Source organism: Hemiscyllium ocellatum, chromosome 18 (assembly GCF_020745735.1).
Source record: "Hemiscyllium ocellatum isolate sHemOce1 chromosome 18, sHemOce1.pat.X.cur, whole genome shotgun sequence".
Taxonomy (NCBI): Eukaryota; Metazoa; Chordata; class Chondrichthyes; order Orectolobiformes; family Hemiscylliidae; genus Hemiscyllium; species Hemiscyllium ocellatum.
In genome coordinates, this window is record NC_083418.1 from 66922539 (window position 1) to 66937650 (window position 15112).

Here is a 15112-nt window from a genome sequence, read left to right on the forward strand (position 1 = left end):
GCTTTTACATTAAACCATTTATGCTATATGCAGATTTATCCTTGTTTACCACTTTCCTTCCCAAACAATCTCCAATTTCCTTCCAAAAGCGTAATTTAATCAGCAAAATTAATTCATATCTCTTTGCAGTCATTACAGACGAATGTTAGTTAGCCATTTTTCTAAATGCTTTTGACCAGTGAAGGAGCTGCAATTAAAATGCAGTTAAAGTAGCTAACTTGGATACAAGGATGGGATGTGGCATTGGAAATGTAGCACGTTTCCCTTGGAATAGTCAAGGTGCCAAATGTAATTAGCGTTTCCACAATAACCAAACGTTGATATGGTGAATCGATTTTCTCTGTTCACACATTGTTGCTTAAGTGAAGGGGGGGAAAAAGGAATTGGGATGATTGATTTGCATTTTCACACACACCTATTCACCAATTCCCCCCAGAATGAGCAAATTCGGGCAATTCTTCACTATGCTCAAAGATTCATACTGCCTATATCCTGGACAGTGTACTGTTTTTATAAAGAGGTTACAGAGGAGTAGATTCTGAAGATCTTGTCTTTGGGTCCATGCTGTTATTATAAAGAATTTCAAAATATTGTAACTTTTTAAATGACACCATACTGAGTGTGTATCATTAGCTATGAATAGGGGAGATTCCTGAAAGGGTTTAATCATCATAGGGCATTGATCAGAAAATACGCGAAATGTTGATCTGTATAAGCAGAACAGCACAATACAAATCAAAGGAAGCCCTACATCAAGTTATGTTGCACAGAGATCTGACCAGCATTTAAATATTGTGTCCAATTCTGGTAACTGTGTCACAAGAGAGACATTTAAACCATCCATCAAGAGAACGGAATTCCTGGTGCTCGTGGATTCGATGTTGAGAAAAGCCTTGGTAAATCCCACAGTTTCAGCTTTGAAAGATGGCATCTGATACAAAATCAAAAGGATACAGAAAACATTGAATCCACAATTTTATTTTAAACTAAGCCTTTGTAACAGAACATAGCCACATTGAAGACGGTGACATTTTCCTTCACATTGGTGTTGAAGTTATCTATTCACTCATTACATGTGCAATGGATAATGTTAAGTCAGTGTCCTAGTGTTTTCACTCTCAATCATCTTAGCCTCTCTACACACAGTTAGCAGTTTCTTAAAGTTAGCAAAGATGATACACTGATTCAATAACAATATTTTACAACAGAACAGAACCTCTAATAGTGAGCGCATGCCAAGGATAGAATAATATACTAATAATAACATGGCAGGTTCCTGAGACCATGAGGATCTTATTAACACAGAGCATTGTTTTATTGTCAGGGTCAATAATGTTGTTTTTCTAATTAATCTGATATTGTGAGAAAAATCTTGCAAGCTGCTGGTGATAGTGTGGATTTATACTCCCCATGTATCTCAATGTTTGTAGGAATGGCACACAATAAGACAAAACAAGAAAGTAGGAACATTGGATTAGGAGCAGGCCATGCTTTGATCTTTACTCTTTGTCTCTTTTTAGAACTCAGGTTACATATTTTTCTCTACATTTTGATTATTAATTTCCCTCACCCTTCAACCTATCTCTAATCTTCTGTTTCATTACTCTAGCCCTCCCTTGTTTTTTTGACAGTGCAAACCCCACCACTTTCCCATCTCTCCCTCGTTCTGAAGATCTCTCACTACAGAGGTTGCCAGACCTGTTAAGTTTCTCAAATAATTCCTGTTTTTCTGTCCGATCTCCAGCATCTTTACTATTGTGTTTTTACTCAATCAGCTGAAGCAAGACATTGCTATTGATTGTGAGCAGCTGAGAGACAGCACTAAACCCTACAGTTTTCAAATAAGCCAAAGCTGCCAACCTGAGAATGACTAATTTATTCCTGTTCTCAGTTTACACAATTAGCCTAATCACCACTTTTCCAAATAAGCATTATGACATGGTGCTGTTGTCCTGCCTTTTCCCCATGTCCTTATGTCTGTTTAATCATCTAATGTTTTCTTGGGTATCTCAAGAGAACCTGCTTCAATTCTACTTTCTGGTAGCACATACCAGACTCCAAACACTCACTGTGTGAATAAGTTATTTTTCCCTACAGCACATTTGCTTCTTTTGCAAATCAATTTAAATCTCTCCTCTCACATCAGAAAAGGAACATTCTATCATCTCTATTTTACCCAGCCCCGACATGATTTTGAAAACGTCACTCAGACCTCCACATAGCTTTCTTTTTTCCAAGGAGAACAATCCCAACCCTTCATTTCTGAAGATTCCCATCTTGGAGCCATTCTTGTAATTGTTTTCCGTATTCTATTCAATTCATGTCCTTCCTGGAGCCTAGAACAGGACACGGTGCATCAGCTGAGGCCTAACAAGTGTCTTATTGAAGATCAGCACAATGTCTTTGATGCTGTACTCTATACTCATGTGAATTAAAGCCTCTACACTTTGCTTTACTATCTGCTCTCTCAATCAGTCCTGCATCCTCAAGGAACTGTGTTGAGAAACACAGTTCCCTTAACTCTTCCACGTTCTTTGGAACTGTACAGCCATGTTCTTCCTCACAAACTTTATCCCACACTCTTCTCTGCATTGATTTTCATCTGTGACCTATCAACTCCCTTCATGAATTTGAAATTGTCTTTTTTTTTTCAGTTTTCCACTGTCCTTCTCACAGGTTACAACTCTTCTGATTTACTTTTTATCTGCCCTTGCACACTAAGGGTCAGATCATCAGGATGAATCAAGAAAAACAAGGGTCCCACGACTAAGCCTGGAGAACCCTACTTCAATTCTTCCTCTAGAGTAATTCCTGTCTTTTTCCGATCACTCAGCTAATTTTGTACCCATTTTGCTTCTGTCCTTTTATTCCATGATCTATAACTTTTCTCACAAGTCTGTTGTGTGGCATCTTGAATGCCTTCTGGAAAACCAATTACAACACATCAGCTGCATTGATCCCATTGATCCTATCTGTTCCTGCTTCGAAAATCTCTTGTGATTTTGGTAAATGCAATTTGTTTTTTAGAAGTCTATCCTGGCAATTCTTAATTAACCCATCATTTTTTTTCATGTGATTGTTAATGCTATCTTGAATAAGCTTGAATAAGGGAGGGGTTGGCCGTCCAGAGGTATTATCATTGGCCTGTTAATCTAGGAGTTCTGCATTCAAACTCTGCCATGGCAGATAGTGAAATTTAAATTCAATTAAAAACTGGAATTAAGAGTCTAATGATCCCTGTGAATCCATTATTAACTGTTGGGAGAAATCCAGCTGCTTCACTAATGTCCTTTTTAGAAGGAAACTGCTATCCTTACCTGGTCTGGCTCACATATGACTCTTGACCCACAGTAATGGGTTTCACTCTTAATTAAGTAATTAAGAATGAGCAATAACTGCTGGCCTAGCCAGTGACACACTCATCTCATGAATGAATAAGAAAAAACTGTTTCAAGGAGCTGCCACAGCATTGATGTTGAACTGGCTGGCCTGTAATTGCCATGCTTATTCTTAGAATCTCCTTTCTAACAGAGGACGTGATATTAGCAAATCTCCAGGCTTCTTTGTTTCCTTTGCATTAACCAGTTCGCAATTCAGGGCAATTTATTACCTCTATCTCATGAGCTCCAATTATATTAGCCTATGTTATCCTAGGTTACTACAGGAAGCGAGGGAAGAGATTGCTACACCTTTGGTGATGAACTTGTAGCAATCTCTTCCCTCGCTTCCTGTAGTAACCTTGGATAACCTATGATTTGGAGATGCCAGTGTTGGACTGGGGTGTACAAAGTTAAAAATCACACAACACCAGGTTATAGTCCAACAGGTTTAATTGGAAGCACACTAACTTTCGGTGTGATGCTCCTTCATCAGGTGATCGTGGAGGGCTCGATCGTTCTGTATTACGATGGAGAGCCAGGGCTTTTGCCCGAAATGTTGATTTTGCTGCTCCTTGGATGCTGCCTGAACTGCTGTGCTCTTCCAGCACCACTAATCCAAAATTTGCATCCTCACTGTCCACTGGAATGGTGCCAGATGATTAGAGGTCGGCAAATGTTATTCCCTTGTTCAAGAAAGGGAATAGGGATAATTCTGGGAATTACAAACCAGTCAGTCTTACGTCTGTGATGGGCAAAGTATTGGAGAGGATTCTGAGAGACAGATTTATGGAAAGCCATAGTTTGATTAGAGATAGTCAGCACAGCTTTGTAAGGGGCAGGTCATGTCTCACAAACCTTATTGAATTATTTGAGGATGTAATAAAACACATTGATAGAGTAGGGAATGTGGTTTACATGGATTTTAGCAAGATGTTTGAAAAGGTTCCCCATCATAGGCTCATTCAGAAAGTAAGGAGGTATGGGATAAAGGGAAACTGGTCTGTCTGGATACAGAATTGGCTGGCCCATAAAAGACAGAGGGTGGTGGTAGGTGGAAAATATTCAGCCTGGAGCTCGCTGACCAGTGGCGTTCCACAGGCATTGGTTCTGGGACCTCTTCTCTTTATGATTTTTATAAATAACTTGAACAAAGAAGTGGAAGAGTGGGTTAGTAAGTTTTCCGATGACATGAATGTTGATAGAGTTGTGGATAGTGTGGATGGCTGTTGTAGGTTGTAACAAGACATTGACAGGATGCAGAACTGGGCTAATAAGGGGCAGATAGAGTTGAATCTGGAAAAGTGTGAAGTCATTCACTTTGGAAGGTTGGGTGTGAATGCAAAATATAGGGTTAAAGGCAGGATTCTTGGCAGTGTGGAAGTACAGAAAGATCTTAGTGTCCATGTCCATAAATCCCTCAAGGTTGCCATCCAGGTTGACAGGGTTGTTAAGAAGGCATACGATGTGTTGGCTTTCATTAGCCATGGGATTGAGTTGAAGAGCCATGAGGTTATGCTGCAGCTCTGCAGAGCACTGGTTAGACCACATTTGGAATATTGTGTTCAGTTCTGGTCACCTCATTATAGGAAGGATGTGGAAGCTTCAGAGAAGGCGCAAAGGAGATTTACCAGGATGCTGCCTGGACTGGAGGGCATGTCATGTGAAGTAAGGTTGAGGGAGCTAGGGCTTTTTTCACTGGAGCAAAGAAGGATAAGATGTGACTTGATAGAAGTGTACAAGATGTTGAGAGGCATAGATAGAGGTGGGTAGACAGAGACTTTTTCCCATGGCGGAGATGTCTGTCACTGAAGGGTACAATTTTAAGGTGATTGGAGGAAGGTTTAGGCAAGATGTCAGATGTTGTTTCTTTACTCAGTGAGTGGTGGGTGCATGGAATGTACTATCAGCAGTAATAGTAGAGTCAGATACATTAAGGACATTTAATCAACTTTTGGATAGGCACATAGAAGTTAGTATTATGTAAGGTATGTAGGTTAGTCTGATGTTAGAGAAGGATAAAAGGCTGATACAACATTGAGGGCCAAAGGGCCTGTACAGTGTTATACTGTTCTATGTTCTACTGTTTATATTCACTAGCCTCCTGTGTGGCACCTTACTGAATGCATTCTGCAATCCAACAGAAATACTCAGCAATACTTTGTGAAACATGATTTTGTTTTCATAAATCCGTGTGCATTCTGTTCAACTAAACCATTAGATTCTAAGTGCCCAGTCACCATATTCTTCATAATACACTTCTCTATTTTCCCAACTACTAACAGGACTATCATTCCCCATTTTCTGTCTACAGGTAGTTCTTCTATAACGCAATGGCTGCATTCTTGTGCAATCCCACATTATGTAAAAATTACACTTTAGAAACAGCGTTTAAAGTGTGGGTGATGTAATCACGTTACAGCCAACACATGCCTTAAAAGTTCAGACTTTAGAAACAGTGTCCCATTTCCCCAATTCATCAATTGCGTTACAGCAAATTCACAATAACGAAACTTGCGTTTTGACTGAATGATCTATACCTGCTTTTGGTTGTGCTGAACAGGGATGCATTACCATCTGAAGAACTGAAGAGATGGGAAAGTTACTTTGTTATACCTTAGGGCCTGAAAGTGTTGTCTGATCACCATTTATAACACAAATGTAATTAAAGAGCTTCAGTGAACCATAAAACCATGGCAAAGGAATCAATGGGAGAGATTCAAGAAAATGAGTTTGTCTTCCTGGCTTCACATCAGATGAAGTCTGCTTTGTGGGCCTGTTAATATATTGTAATCTAGTATAAGTCTGCTTAGATGATCAGAATTGGTGTAAGTGTTTTGGACTACTTCAATAATCAGGCTGGAACGCAACAGATCATAAGATCATAATATTACAAGTACCAGAACCAAGGCATTCCATCCATGAAATATGATCCACTATTCATTATGGTCATGGCTGATCTGTTTGTGGTCCTAACTACACTTTTCTGCTAAAACACCATAAGCCTCCATACCCTTGCCAATCAAAAATCTGTCCAACTCAGTCTTGAATATATTCAATAATCCAGCATACACCGCTGTGTTTGAAAGATATTTCAAAGATGACTGACACTCAGAGTAAAATAAAATCATCTTCATCTCTAGCCTAAGTTAAAGGCCCTTTATTTCAAAGCTGGGTCCCTATTTCTAGTTTGCCAACCACTAACTATCTTGTTGAGCCCTGTCAGGGTCTCATCATCTCTCATTCTTCAAATTCTTGATAAGTGCAGGTCCAACTTGCTCAACCATTCCTCAGCAGTAACACTTTTATCTCAGAAATGAACATTCCTTGATCTGTCCTTAATGTAAATGTAAGGAGAACAAAATAGTGCACAGCAGTCTAACTGAAGCATCCCCAATAGCCTGTACAATTATAGCAAGATTACTATGGCTTTATACTCAATTCCCAGTGCAGGGACACAGTGGTTAACATTACAATATCACCTCACAGCGCCATGGATCTAGGTTTGATTCCAGCCTTGGGTGACTGTGTCTGTGTGGAGTTTGCACATTTTCCCCATGTCTGCATGGGTTCCCTCTGGATGCTTCGATTTCTCCCCACATTCCAAAGATGTGCACGATAGATGGATTGGTCGTGATAAATTGCCTTGTAGTGTCCAGGGATCCACAGGCTAGGTGGATTCACTATGGGAAATGCAGGGTTACAGGGATGGGAGAGGGAGGTGAGTCTGGCTGGGCTGCTCTTCAGATGGTCGGTGTCAACTCGATGGGCTGAATGGCCTGTTTCCCTACTGTACGGATGCTATGATTCCCCCTCCAATTAATATCAAGATTCCATTTCCCCTCCAAATTTCTTGCTGTATTTGCATGTTAAGTTGTTTTTGATTCATGTGCAGATCAGCCTGTATTACAGAATTGCGAAGTCAGTCTCTATTTTACTAGCACTAGGTATTTCACTTCTTCCTACCAAAGTGATCGACCTCACATATTCCCATAATATTTCCATTTACTAATTTTATGCCCACTCATTAGACCCGTGTACATCCTTTTGCTTATATCCTCCTTATAACTTGCCTCTTTCTGCATTATCTACAAATTTGGCAAAAATACAGATAATGCCTTCATCCAGCTCATTGTTATAGATTGAAAATGCCTGAAGCTCTGGCACTGATCCCTGCCAAACATTAGGAGTTACAATTAGTTAAACCAAAAATGAGTAATTTGCCCCGACTCGCTGTTTTCTCTTAGTTAGTCAAAACCATTCTTTAGTACTGTTCCTTGATGAATATTTGCTAACTGTGACAAATATACCACAGACACAATGAGAGGCTCTTCGTTCACCTCAGCCAAAACAGGCAAACGAATCTTTCACTGTTGTCTTAATTATAACCATGTACTCACTATCTAGACAACCGAGATATTGTTAGTCTACAGCCAATTCCAATACATCGGTGAGGTGATGGCCTAGTGGTATTATTGCTGTACTGTTAATCCTGTAACTCAGGTAATGTCTTGGGGACTTGGGTTTGAATCCAGCTACAGCAGATGGGGGAATTTAAATTCAACTAAAATCTGGAATTAAAGTCTAATGATGACTATAAATCCATTGTTGGGAAAAACCTATCTGGTTCCTTGAGGGAACGAACTACCATCCTTACTTGGTGTGGCCTATATGTGACTCCAGAACTACAGCAATATGGTTGACTCTTAACTGCCCTTCTGGGCAATTAGGGATTGGAAATAAATGCTGCCCAGCTAGAGATACCCACATCCTGTGAATGAATTTAAAAAACCCCTTATCCACACTCGTGTGTCACTACCAACCCAATGAGCACTTACATTGTGGATAACCTTTTACACAATGGTTTATAAAACATCATTTTGAAGAATGAATATGGTACATCTGCTAGTTCCCCTTTATCTATCTTGCTTGTTTCATTCTCAAAAAGCATGACTAAATTTGTCCAACACAATGTTCCTTTCTCAAAAACATGTGAACTCTTCCCTCCCTTCTTGAAAAGAAGTGTTACATTTAGTTTTCTGAAATCTAGCAAATTTGAGAAGACTGTGATGAATATAACTATCATTTTGTCCAGTCATTTTGTTTTTAAGATTCAAGGTTAGTACCTGAGTTCTTAATGAATCATACACTCAATAATAAAGAATAATATAATCATAGTACTCATATTGGATTCTCTAACACAAATTTATTAAAAGCAAAGATCAGATTTTGCAGTTGTTAAAACAGACATATGTCAACATTCTGGAATTGCTGAAAGTCAAAGCATTGCCATTTAACCCACCACACAGAGAGCAGTATTTTCAGTCCCATGGCATAGGCGAACCTTAAGATTTCTGGACAAAATGTGATTGGCAATCGCAGGAATTTTAATAACAACATGCAAGTGGATATCCTGCTGGGTTGCTGTCATGACATGGATTAAACAGAGCCCTAAAGTATATAATAATGAAATAAGACCATAAGACCATAAGACATAGGAGTGGAAGTAAGGCCATTCGGCCCATCGAGCCCACTCCGCCATTCAATCATGGCTGATGGGCATTTCAACTCCTCTTACCAGCGTTCTCCACGTAGCCCTTAATTCCTCGAGACAACAAGAATCTATCAATCTCGGCCTTGAAGACATTTAGCGTCCCGGCCTCCATTGCACTCTGTGGCAATGAATTCCACAGGCCCACCACTCTCTGGCTGAAGATATGTCTCCGCATTTCTGTTCTGAATTGACCCCCTCTAATTCTAAGGCTGTGTCCACGGGTCCTAGTCTCCTCACCTAACGGAAACAATTTCCTAGCGTCCACCCTTTCCAAGCCATGTATTATCTTGTACGTCTCTATTAAGTCTCCCCTCAATCTTCTAAACTCCAACGAATATAATCCCAGGATCCTCAGCCGTTCCTCATATGTTAGACCTGCCATTCCAGGGATCATCCATGTGAATCTCCGCTGGACACGTTCCAGTGCCAGTATGTCCATTCTGAGGTGTGGGGACCAAAACTGGACAAAGTACTCCAAATGGGGCCTAACCAGAGCTTTATAAAGTCTCAGTAGCATATCTCTGCTTTTATATTCCAACCCTCTTGAGATAAGAGACAACATTGCATTCGCTTTCTTAATCACGGACTCAACCTGCATGTTTACCTTTAGAGAATTCTCGACTAGCACTCCCAGATCCCTTTGTACTTTGGCTTTACGAATATTCTCACCATTTAGAAAGTAGTCTATGCTTTTATTCTTTTTGCCAAAGTGCAAGACCTCGCACTTGCTCACATTAATTTCCATCAGCCATTTCCTGGACCACTCTCCCAACCTGTCTAGATCCTTCTGTAGCCTCCCCACTTCCTCAGTACTACCTGCCTGTCCACCTAACTTCATATCATCGGCAAACTTCGCTAGAATGCCCCCAGTCCCCTCATCCAAATCATTAATATATAATGTGAATAGCTGTGGCCCCAACACTGAACCCTGCGGGACACCGCTCGTCACCGGCTGCCATTCTGAAAAAGAACCTTTTATCCCAACTCTCTGCCTTCTGTTAGACAGCCAATCCTCAATCCATCCCAGCAGCTCACCTCGAACACCATGGGCTCTCACCTTGCTCAGCAGCCTCCCATGTGGCACCTTATCAAAGGCCTTTTGAAAATCTAGATAGACCACACCCACTGGGTTTCCCTGGTCTAACCTACTTGTTACCTCTTCAAAAAATTCCAACAGGTTTGTCAGGCATGATCTCCCCTTACTAAAACCATGTTGACTTGTTCTAATCAGAGCTGCAAATGTGTTGCTGGTCAAAGCACAGCAGGCCAGGCAGCATCTCAGGAATAGAGAATTCGACGTTTCGAGCATAAGCCCTTCATCAGGAATAAGAGAGAGTAGCCAAGCAGGCTAAGATAAAAGGTAGGGAGGAGGGACTAGGGGGAGGGGCGATGGAGGTGGGATAGGTGGAAGGAGGTCAAGGTGAGGGTGATAGGCCGGAGTGGGGTGGGGGCGGAGAGGTCAGGAAGAGAATTGCAGGTTAGGAGGGCGGTGCTGAGTTGAGGGAACCGACTGAGACAAGGTGGGGGGAGGGGAAATGAGGAAACTGGAGAAATCTGAATTCATACCTTGTGGTTGGAGGGTTCCCAGGCGGAAGATGAGGCGCTCCTCCTCCAGCCGTCGTGTTGTTATGTTCTGCCGGTGGAGGAGTCCAAGGACCTGCATGTCCTCGGTGAAGTGGGAGGGAGAGTTAAAGTGTTGAGCCACGGGGTGATTGGGTTGGTTGGTTCGGGCGGTCCAGAGGTGTTCTCTGAAGCGTTCCGCAAGTAAGCGGCCAGTCTCACCAATATAGAGGAGGCCACATCGGGTGCAGCGGATGCAATAGATGATGTGTGTGGAGGTACAGGTGAACTTGTGGCGGATATGGAAGAATCCCTTGGGGCCTTGGAGGGAAGTGAGTGTGGAGGTGTGGGCGCAAGTTTTACATTTCCTGCGGTTGCAGGGGAAGGTGCCGGGGGTGGAGGTTGGGTTGGTGGGGGCTGTGGATCTGATGAGGGAGTCACGAAGGGAGTGATCCTTGCGGAATGCTGATAGGGGAGGGGAGGGAAATATATCCTTGGTGGTGGGGTCCGTTTGGAGGTGGCGGAAATGGCGGCGGATGATACGTTGTATGCGGAGGTTGGTGGGGTGGTAGGTGAGAACCAGTGGGGTTCTGTCTTGGTGGCGGTTGGAGGAGCGGGGCTCAAGGGCGGAGGAGCGGGAAGTGGAGGAGATGCGGTGGAGGGCATCGTCGATCACGTCTGGGGGGTATTTGCGGTCCTTGAAGAAGGAGGCCATCTGGGCTGTGCGGTGTTGGAACTGGTCCTCCTGGGAGCAGATGCGGCGGAGACGAAGGAATTGGGAATATGGGATGGCGTTTTTGCAGGGGGCAGGGTGGGAGGAGGTGTAGTCCAGGTAGCTGTGGGAGTCAGTCGGTTTATAATAGATGTCTGTGTTGAGTCGGTCGCCCGAGATAGAAATGGAAAGGTCTAGGAAGGGGAGGGAGGAGTCTGAGACAGTCCAGGTGAATTTCAGGTCGGGATGGAAGGTGTTAGTAAAGTTGATGAACTCTTCAACCTCCTCGTGGGAGCACGAGACAGCGCCGATGCAGTCATCGATGTAGCGGAGGAAAAGGTGGGGGGTGGTGCCAGTGTAGTTGTGGAAGATGGACTGTTCCACATATCCTACGAAGAGGCAGGCATAGCTGGGGCCCATGCGGGTGCCCATGGCAACTCCTTTAGTTTGGAGGAAGTGGGAGGATTGAAAAGAGAAGTTATTCAGGGTGAGGACCAGTTCAGTCAGTCGAAGGAGGGTGTCAGTGGAAGGGTACTGGTTGGTGAGGCGGGAAAGGAAGAAGCGGAGGGCTTTGAGTCCTTCGTGAGGGGGGATGGAGGTGTACAGGGACTGGATGTCCATAGTGAAAATAAGGCGTTGGTGACTGGGGAAGCGAAAATCATGTAGGAGGTGGAGGGCGTGGGTGGTGTCCCGAACGTAGGTGGGGAGTTCTTGGACTAAAGGGGACAGGACCGTGTTGAGGTATTGGGAGATGAGTTCGGTGGGGCAGGAGCAGGCTGAGACAATGGGTCGGCCGGGGCAGGCAGGTTTGTGGATTTTGGGCAGGAGGTAGAAACGGGCGGTGCGGGGTTGTGGGACTATGAGGTTGGAGGCGGTGGATGGGAGATCCCCTGAGGTGATGAGGTCCTGGATGGTCTGGGAGATGATGGTTTGGTGGTGGGAGGTGGGGTCGTGGTCAAGGGGGCGATAAGAGGAGGCGTCCGCAAGCTGGCGTTTGGCTTCAGCAGTATACAGGTCAGTGCGCCAAACTACCACTGCGCCTCCCTTGTCTGCGGGTTTGATGGTGAGGTTGGGATTAGAGCGGCGGGAGTGGAGGGCTGCACGTTCTGAGGGTGAGAGGTTGGAGTGGGTGAGAGGGGTGGACAGGTTGAGTCGGTTAATGTCACGGCGGCAGTTGGCTATAAAGAGGTCGAGGGCGGGTAGGAGGCCAGTACGGGGTGTCCAGGTGGATGGGGTGTGTTGGAGGCAGGAGAAGGGGTCGTCAGAGGGTGGGCGGGAGTCTTGGTTGTGAAAGTAGGCACGGAGGCGAAGGCGGCGGAAGAATTGTTCAATATCTCGCCGCGTGTTGAACTCATTAATCCGAGGGCGTAGGGGAATGAAGGTGAGGCCCCTGCTGAGGACTGATCTTCTGTTCTTTTTGTTCTAATCAGACTCTGCTCTTCCAAGAATTTAGAAACCTCATCCTTAATGATGGATTCTAGAATTTTACCAACAACCGAGGTTAAGCTGATTGGCCTATAATTTTCCATCTTTTGTCTTGATCCTTTCTTGAACAAGGGGGTTACAACAGTGATCTTCCAATCATCCGGGACCTTTCCTGACTCCAGTGACTCTTGAAAGATCTCAACCAATGCCTCTGCTATTTCCTCAGCCACCTCTCTCAGAACTCTAGGGTGTATCCCATCGGGGCCAGGAGATTTATCAATTTTAAGACTTTTTAACTTTTCTAGCACTATCTCTTTCGTAACGGCAACCATACTCAACTCAGCCCCGTGACTCCCTTTGATTTTTGGGATATTACTCATGTCTTCCACTGTGAAAACTGACGCAAAGTACTTGTTAAGTTCTCCTGCTATTTCCTTATCTCCCATCACTAGGCTTCCTGCATCAGTTTGAAGTGGCCCAATGTCTACTTTTGCCTGTCGTTTGTTTCTTATGTATTGAAAGAAACTTTTACTATCATTTCTAATATTACTGTCTAGCCTACCTTCATATTTGATCTTCTCATTTCTTATTACACTCTTTGTTATCCTCTGTTTGTTTTTGTAGCCTTCCCAATCTTCTGATTTTTCACTGTTCTTGGCCACTTTATAGGATCTCTCTTTTTCTTTAATACATTTCCTGACTTCCTTTGTCAGCCATGGTTGTCTAATCCCTCCCCGGATAATCTTTCTTTTCTTGGGGATGAACCTCTGTACAGTGTCCTCAATTATACCAACAAACTCCTGCCATTTTTGCTCTACTGTCTTCCTGGTTAGCCTCTGCTTCCAGTCTATTTTTGTCAGTTCCTCTCTCATGCCCTTGTAATTACCTTTATTTAACTGTAACACCATTACATCCGATTTTGCCTTCTCTCTTTCAAACTCCAGACTGAACTCTACCATATTATGATCGCTACTTCCTAAGGGTTCCCTTACTTTAAGATCTTTTATAGAGTCTGGTTCATTGCAAAGCACTAGGTCCAGAATAGCCTGCTCCCTTGTGGGCTCCATGACAAGCTGTTCCAAAAAGCTATCCTGTAAGCATTCCATGAATTCCCTTTCTTTGGAACCACTAGCAACATTATTTACCCAGTCCACCTGCATATTGAAGTCTCCCATATTAAAAGCATTTCTCATTTAATAGCAGTAGATTACATTGTATACACATCAATTTATTTATGGATGAAATTAACCCCAGTTTTATTCAAGCAGAAATCTTTTTTAAAGTTGATTAAATTAAATTGAAGAAAAGAGAATCATAGAGACATAGACTGGTCACAGCACTGATGAAGGCCAATCGGCCTATTTGTGTCTCTGCTAGTTCGTGGAAGTAATACTCCCCCTCGTGGAGAAAACTCCATGGTTTTCCCGATTGCACTGATACTCTTTCCCATTGGATAATTATCCAATTCCTACACAATTGCCTTGATTAAACCTGCCTCCAAACAGTATATTCCAGACCCTAATCACTGCAACATGGAAATGGCTTTCCCCATGTTGCTGATGCTTCTTTTTTGCTGGTTACCTTAAACCTGTCCCTTTTGGTTCTTCATCCTTCTATGAATTGGAACAGTTTTTCCATATCTACTCTGTCTCAGTCCCTCAAGATTTCAAATACCTCTTTCAAATCTCCTCTCAGATTTTTCCTCACCAGGAAAACAGTCTCAATCTTTCAATGTTATTCAAATGCATCATCCCAGGAACCATTCTCATGAAACTTGACCACACTCTTCCCAAGTGCCTCCCTCCTAACATGCAGCTCCCAGAACTGAACAAAGTGCGACTGGCCATCACAAGCATTTTAATAATAACACACTCTTGGTTATCTTGCTGGATTGCTGTCATGATATACAGAGACCATAAGACATAGGAGTGGAAATAAGGCCATTCGGCCCATCGAGTCCACTCCACCATTCAATCATGGCTGATGGGCATTTCAACTCCACTTACCAGCATTCTCCCTGTAGCCCTTAATTCCTTGTGGCATCGAGAATTTATCAATCTCCGCCTTGAAGACATTTAGCGTCCCGGCCTCCACTGCACTCTGTGGCAATGAATTCCACAGGCCCACCACTCTCTGGCTGAAGAAATGTCTCCGCATTTCTGTTCTGAATGGACCCCCTCTAATTCTAAGGCTGTGCCCACGGGTCCTAGTCTCCTCGCCTAATGGAAACAATTTTCTAGCATCCACCCTTTCCAAGCCATGTATTATCTTGTGAGTTTCTATTAAGTCTCCCCTTAATCTTCTAAACTCCAATGAATATAATCCCAGGATCCTCAGTCGTTCCTCATATGTTAGACTAACCATTCCAGGGATCATCCATGTGAATCTCCGCTGGACACGCTCCAGTGCCAGTATATCCTTCCTGAGGTGTGGGGACCAAAACTGGACATAGTACTCCAAATGGGGCCTAACCAGAGCTTTATA